The 7,382-nt window shown below is 37.6% G+C and overlaps 1 non-coding gene across 1 annotated transcript; it reads left to right on the top strand.

Moving 5' to 3' along the window:
- The first annotated feature begins 679 nt into the window (after positions 1–679).
- On the top strand, positions 680–786 carry LOC121213386 (small nucleolar RNA R71). The gene has a single exon (XR_005908767.1). It is a non-coding gene; the product is annotated as a small nucleolar RNA R71 (small nucleolar RNA).
- Positions 787–7,382: the final 6,596 nt, after the last annotated feature.

The raw sequence follows: 7,382 nt of genomic DNA, 5'->3' as shown, positions 1-7,382 counted from the left end.
GTCGTTCGAGATCAGTTTGGAAAGCTGGCCTATTTGAGTTTCGAGCCCTTGGATCGACACTTATTGATTTTTAAGTGTTGTCTCAGTGTTCTGAAAATGAGTTTCTGACACCGAAATAAACTTTGAGAGCATCTCTTCAAGGTTTGGCTTTTTTTCCTGTTGGTAGGGTGGTTGTTGGTAGCCCGGAGGATGTTGTGGTCTTTGATTTCCTTGACTGCCCCACGAGAAATTGGGATGGTTCCTCCAACCTGCATTGTAAGTGTTACTAAATGGATTGTTCTGAGGTTGAGGATTATTACCCATGTAGTTTAATTACTCGTTATCCATGCTGTGGCCATAAGGTTGGTATTCCGAATGGTTTGTTCCACCGCTACTTGTTTCGCATTGCATTACTGGGTGAACCTGTGAAGAATTAAGAAAACCATCAATCATTTTATTTAAGAGTTCTACCTGATTAGAGAGCATGGTGACCGAATCAAAGTTATAAACGCCGACTGTTTTCGTTGGCTTTGTCCTCATGACTTGCCACTGATAGTTATTCAGTGACATCTCTTCTATAAACTTATAGGCATCTTCTGGTGTTTTATTGTTGATGGTTCCGCCTGCTGCTACGTCAACCATTTGCCGAGTCGAAGGATTCAGACCATTGTGAAATGTTTGTACTTGGAGCCAAAGCGGTAACCCATGGTGAGGGCACCTTCTCAAAAGGTCCTTGTATCTCTCCCATGCATCGTAGAGTGTTTCTAAGTCCATCTGCACAAAAGAAGAGATATCATTACGTAATTTAGTCGTTTTAGCCGGCGGAAAATATTTTAGTAAAAATTTCTCAGTCATTTGTTCCCAAGTAGTAATTGACCCTCATGGTAACGAGTTCAACCACTGTTTATCTTTATTCCTCAATGAAAAGGGAAACAACCGAAAACGAATGGAATCATTAGAAACGCCATTGATTTTAAATGTATCGCAAAATTCCGGAAAGTTTGCTAAGTGAGCGTTGGGATCTTCATCCTACAAACCATCAAACTGAACAAATTGTTGTATCATCTGAATAGTGCTAGGTTTTAATTCAAAAGCATTTGCAATTACAGCAGGTCTATTCCTGTTAAAGACGGTTTAGCATAATCATACATAGTGCGTGGAGCAGGATTTTGATTAACCGCAATTGCAGGAGGTAGCTGATTGCCCTAGTTTTCAGCCATCTCTTCGATTGGGGGTTGAGTATCGTCTTCTTGCTCGTTCTCCAAGTATCTTAAGCTGCGCCTTATTTCTCTTTGGTTTCTACGAACTGTATGATCGATTTCTTCCTTAAAAAGTAAGGGTCCTGATGGGTTTCTTCTAGTCATAAACTATAAAAACCTGCCAAGAGAAGGAAAAGGTAAATTAATAAATAATAATAATTAAATTAAATTAAATTACAAGAAAAATAAATGGCTAAAGTAATAAAAATTGAGCGTTCCTAATATCTTAGTTCCCTGGCAACGGCGCCAAAAACTTGATCGCGTGATTTGTACCAAGTAATAAATATTTATATTGAAGATCAAACCTAGACTAACTATTATAACGATGAAAAGGCAAGCGCACCTATTGAACAATAGTATAGTAATGGCAAGATCGAGATATCGTACCCAAGGGAACCAAAAGTACTAGTAATAACTATCTTTTATTATTTAACCTAGAAATAAAGAGGGGTTGTTTATTAAACTAATTAATTAATTAAACTAAAGCAAAGAGAAAATATGGAAAAAGACTTCAAGAAAAGTAATTGATAAAGACGACACCCAAAGAGGAATCCACCTAGATTTCACTTGTTATCTGACTCTGAACCAGACGATTTATTCACTTGACTTGATCCGTGAGACTCCCTAACCTATATTATTATCTCTTTCGAGACTAATAACGTCTAACCCTCAGTTGAATTAATTGAAATCTCTTTCTTAATTAAAACCCCTAGGGAAGCAGTAAATCGATCTATGGACTCCCATATTAGGTTTCACCCTAATTCAGTAAAATCTCGTAACCCTATTTCTAGGCGTTCGATCAACTCCGCTTAATTATTCCTAATCTACTCTTAGATAGGGATTTTCTCTCCTTTGCATAAGCACATCAAATCATGAATTAATACTAGGACTATTAACTCAAGCATTAAGAACACATAATTAAGAACAAATCAAGTATTTATCATACAGTTCAAATAATAATAACAAGATCCATCATAGGTTTCAACCTCCTTAGGTATCGAAGGGGTTTAGTTCATAATAAAATAAGAGTACATCTCAAAAGTATGAAGATAACAAAACATAAAGAAAACTCTAAAACCCCTGAAGGAATTCTAAGAGAGATCTTCAGTCTTGGAGTAGCTCTGGCTTTTGGGATGGATCGTCTGGCTTCTTTCAAGTAGTTCCCAGCGTGTGGTTTTATACTCCAGAATAGTTCTGGAAAGAGACCCCCTTCTAAGTCGTACTTAGGGTGTTTATATAGGCTTTGGATTGGCTTTCTTCCTCCCTAAGTATCCTTTTTTGTGTAAAATACAACTTCTTAAAAAAGGGACATGCCCATGTGCCATGACCGTGTGACGTGATTGCCAGGTCGTGTTCGATCCGTTAAATTGCACACGGCCGTGTGGGTCAATGGTCAGGCCGTGTGAATCGTGAAATCCTTGGTCGACATCCTCGAAAAACACGGGCGTGTGAGGTACCTGTGTGGCAAGGGTTAGGCGGTGTCATCTTCTCAATTTGGTTTGTTTTGTCCCTTTTTGGCTCGTTTTTGGCTCCTTTTGACTCTTGGTGCTCCTCTGAGTACAAAACATGAAATAAGTGGATTAAGAGCACCAAAATCCACAAATCTAGTAATAAACATCCATAAATATGCTAAGTATTTAGGGTAAAAATATGTATAATTTGGCGTTTATCAAGTTCTTTAGGTGCCATGCAATAGGGCGCAACAGACGCCAAAGTAGTACCAGGATAGAGCTTAATACTTAACTCAACTTCTCTATCTAGTGGTATACCATGCAACTCCTCAGGAAATACATTCGAAAAATCACGAACAGCCCAAATCTCATCCAACCTCATCTCCCCACTATCGACATTTAGGATATAGGCTAGATAAGCTTCACAACCTTTCTGGACCAACTTCTTAGCACAAAGTGAAGAAATCACATTCGACAACAACTCAAATTTATCACCAATGGCAACAACTTCCAAATCGCCAACACCACACAGAGTCACCAACTTTGCCTCACAATCCACCTTAGCTTAATGCTTGGACAACCAATCCATACCCAGAATAATGTCGAAACCCTAAAATGAAAACTCAAGCAGATAAACTAGAAACACATGTTCCTGAACCATTAGAGGACAAGACAATATACCTGATCCACCATTACACTATCACCTAAAGGGCTATTTATCGTAACACCTGATCTAGATGTTTCTACCACAATCCCTAACTCTCTAGTTACGTCTCTAAAGATAAACAACCTCATCGCACTAGAATCAACTAAAGCTAGCAGAAGAAAAGACTATAGCGTGAAAGTACCTACGATAACATCGGTGGCCTCTCTAGTCTAGAACTCCCTCACTGCATAAACTTTGGCTGGACCAGAATCACCACCTTGAGCAGCACCACACTGACTATCACCTTTACCACGGCCTCTCTCTCAAGCTAGAGTAGGTGCAATAGCAACAACAGGCTAATTGAATACAATAATGGCTCTCCTCGGGCAGTCACTCACACAGTGTTCCATCGAACCACAGACAAGACAAGCACCCGTCATCCTCCAGCACTCACCATGATGGCATCGACTATAATGCTTATATATCGACCATGCAACAACCCCCTGATCAACAAGACCAGCCTCAACTCTCGCAGCCTCCCTATCTTGACCACGACTACTAGTAACACGTCGTACGAATCTACCAAAATGACCCCTCTTACCCTTATGACCAGGACCACTAGCAGACTCAATCCTTCTCTTAACAGCTCTAGACAGAGCAACTTTAGGCTCCTCCCACAAAGTCTCCTCTAATGCACGAGCCTTCTCAACTAAATCGTCAAAGACCTCGGTGTTTTGAGCAACCAAGTAGAGCTTAATCTCATGATTCAACCCAAACCGGAACCTCTTACAATGGTTCACCTCAGAAAATGCCAACTCGAGAGTATACTGGCTCAACTAAACAAACTCAGCCTCGTACTCGTTTATGGACAAAGTACCCTGAACAAGATCCATAAACTCCCGTCTCCTAGCCTCAAGATACTGTTCACCCATAAAATTCATCTGAAATGATGCCAAGGAGAAGTCCCAAGTCAGATGATCCGGTGCAATGCCCCTCTCGACAGTCATCCACCATCTGTGAGCCTTATTCATCAGTAGTGACACGGTACAACCCAACTTATCCTCATTAGAGCAACCCATCTGACTGAGAATACGAATGACACCTTCCAACCAATACTCTATACGTGTCGGATCAATGTCCCTAACACCAAGAAACTCTTTACCACCCAGAGCTCATAAACGCTCCAGTGGCAAACCTTGACGAGCCGAAGCAATGTTGGCAGTAGCAATACGCTATAGTGCTCTTACCATCTCAGACATGAAATGCTTGACGAGGACCATCTGAGCATCATCCCGTGGCGGCGCATCGCCGTCCATACTACCCCGATCAAGTCGCGGAGGCATAATAACTATCGAAGACTAAAGATAAGAGTAAAGAAAACATACTAGGAGTGAATAGCGGTGAGAGATCCAATATTTAACTAAGTACAGTTCCTATTGGGCATTGTGTTCCCAATCCTACCACAAGAACAAGTTATATCACAAAGATCATGCATAGACAAAAATATGAAATTTTAAATCGTCTCAAGCAAGCAAACATAATATTCCAAGGTCATTAATAATCAAGCAGCCTAACTTTGCTCGACTAGTCTACAATTTTAACCTAAAGCTCTGATACCACCAAATGTGACACCCCAAGCTCGACCGAGACAGACCGATCCAAATTTGAAGCATTACATTAGCCACCTAAGTGACTCTTAGGATAACGACCACCCAAGACACACCCCGACCTTAAAACACCTTAATCTTATCTAAATATTAGTTACTTATTAACGCAAAAGCATTTTTGTTCTAATTGAAGTTTTACTATTATGGACTACATTGTAACAAGTACAAACTATCAGGACCTATTCCGAGTTACAAATTAAGTGTGTTTCTCTCGAGTTTTACCCATTATAAGACTAATCCTAAATTATTACTAAGTTTCCTTATCATCTAAGGCTTTAATTAAAACAATTAATTTTCAGGACTAAATCGTAACAAAAATAAATTAGAATACCACTTTAAATAGACAAAAATTAAAACCCCGAAAAAACCACACGGTCATGTTTCCTAGACCGTGTGTCATTAAATGACCATGTTCGCATTGCAAAAAACTTTTAGGTAGATCGCACATGCCCGTATGTGGTAGCTCTAATTTCTACTAGCCCATGCAATTACCGACACGCTCGTGTGCAACCTCTGACACGCCCATGTGGACAACACACCCCTGTGTGAAGACCACTACACCTTTTTTTGCAAAAAACTCATTTTAAAACTCAATTTTACATATTTTAGTGGAAAATTTAACCCGATTTAACTACGATTAACTATCATACATATACACACAACTTCAATTAAATTTGTTGACATCAATTAAATCTTAATTAAATAGAATTAGGCAATTAGTCTCATGTACATTAAACATTGATTAAATTAAACAAGTGGTGTACCTTAGCCGCTAGTTAACCACTCCGTGGAAGCTTTATTTAAACAATCGTTAGTATAAATTTAATATTTCACACACCGTGTTAACAATCATCGTGTTATCAAGCAACAATACGCTGTAACTCAATCACTAATTAAACTCAAACATGCCTCAAAATTATTATAAAACCATCCAAAATAAATGTTCCATTTACAACCAAAATCAAAATAATTTCCTGGGAGTTCCACAATGCCTGATTATAGTCTATAAAATGTATAATAAAGTCTTTATCAAGCCTAAATCTCTTGGAACTCTCTTGCTCGGCCCCTTAGCTCCTCAATCCCAACGGTTATTTGCACAAAAGTGAGAGTGTAAGCTTTAAAAAGCTCAGTGAATGTTAATAAAAACAACAAGTAAATTAACATCCAATTCATACTTAGTTCACAACCAATCATTCACCAATTGTCAGCCAAAAATAATTAAACATGTCAATTTAATTTTCATAAGTATTTTAAAAACCAAAAATAAATTATTCATTGATTTCAATCATCAATTGATATAGCAACATTCACACAAAAATATATTGGCATACACTTCTCATGGCTTAATCGGGTTATCATACATCGGATAAACAGATCTCCAAATATCAAATACAGTCTATCGACTTGAGCAGGCCAAAGCACATGCTCCCTTATAGCACCTCAAATAACCCATTTAGTGGAGACTCATGCTCAACACTCCCTTATCTACTCCAAACAAATCAGTCCACCTAGAGCCATGTACTCATAATGTCACAAATAAAGGTGAGTACCACCAAATCCTATGGCATAACAACTATATCCAATAGTTCCACCATGCATGTTGCCAATATAAACATAGCAGGTAAATCAATCATTAGTGTGTTCAATTTAATGTGACAAGATGCTTATGTGTAACATGTAACATAGCATTTAATATCCAATTAAATCAAACAATTCATTTATCGATTTCCCATAATCAATTACCAATTGTAACTTCAACATAACATGATCAAAAATTCTAGTACACATGCTTAAAATCATCGTTGAAATTAATCTAATTAAATAGCATAACACCACCCAAAAGCTTACTTACCATTTTTTTTCAACACAAATTCAATTTTTACACATATAATACCAATCTTGCAAAATTATCCATTCAACCATAATTAATTAATTGAAATTATTAATTAAGCTACTAATTAAACATAATTGATGGTCAATTTACCAATTTTCCCTTAGAAACACTCACCACACAATTTTATTCTATAACAACAAGTGATCAATTAGGCAATTTCGAGCTTCAATTTCGGTTATCTCTATCCTCTTCAAGATTCGAAGCTTCAACAAAGGTAAAGTAGACATTACCACCTTTCCAAATCTATATTAAACACAATTTTAATTAACTATGCTAATAGAAATTAACTCATAAAGATACCTTACCGAATGTGTAATATCAAGTCGAAAACTCAATTCCTCACAAAATTGACCTCTCCAACCCTTCTAATCACTTCCAATCATCAATACTAAACCAATTACACATAAAATAAGCATAAATTTCACATTTAAATCAATTTCACAAAAATCCAGAAAATTAATTCAAGAAGATGATGAAATTCAGATT

The sequence above is a fragment of the Gossypium hirsutum genome, chromosome A13 (genome assembly GCF_007990345.1).
Source record: "Gossypium hirsutum isolate 1008001.06 chromosome A13, Gossypium_hirsutum_v2.1, whole genome shotgun sequence".
Classification (NCBI taxonomy): domain Eukaryota; kingdom Viridiplantae; phylum Streptophyta; class Magnoliopsida; order Malvales; family Malvaceae; genus Gossypium; species Gossypium hirsutum.
Note: the sequence above shows the minus strand (reverse complement) of the source record. Positions and strands in the feature narration are given on the sequence as shown.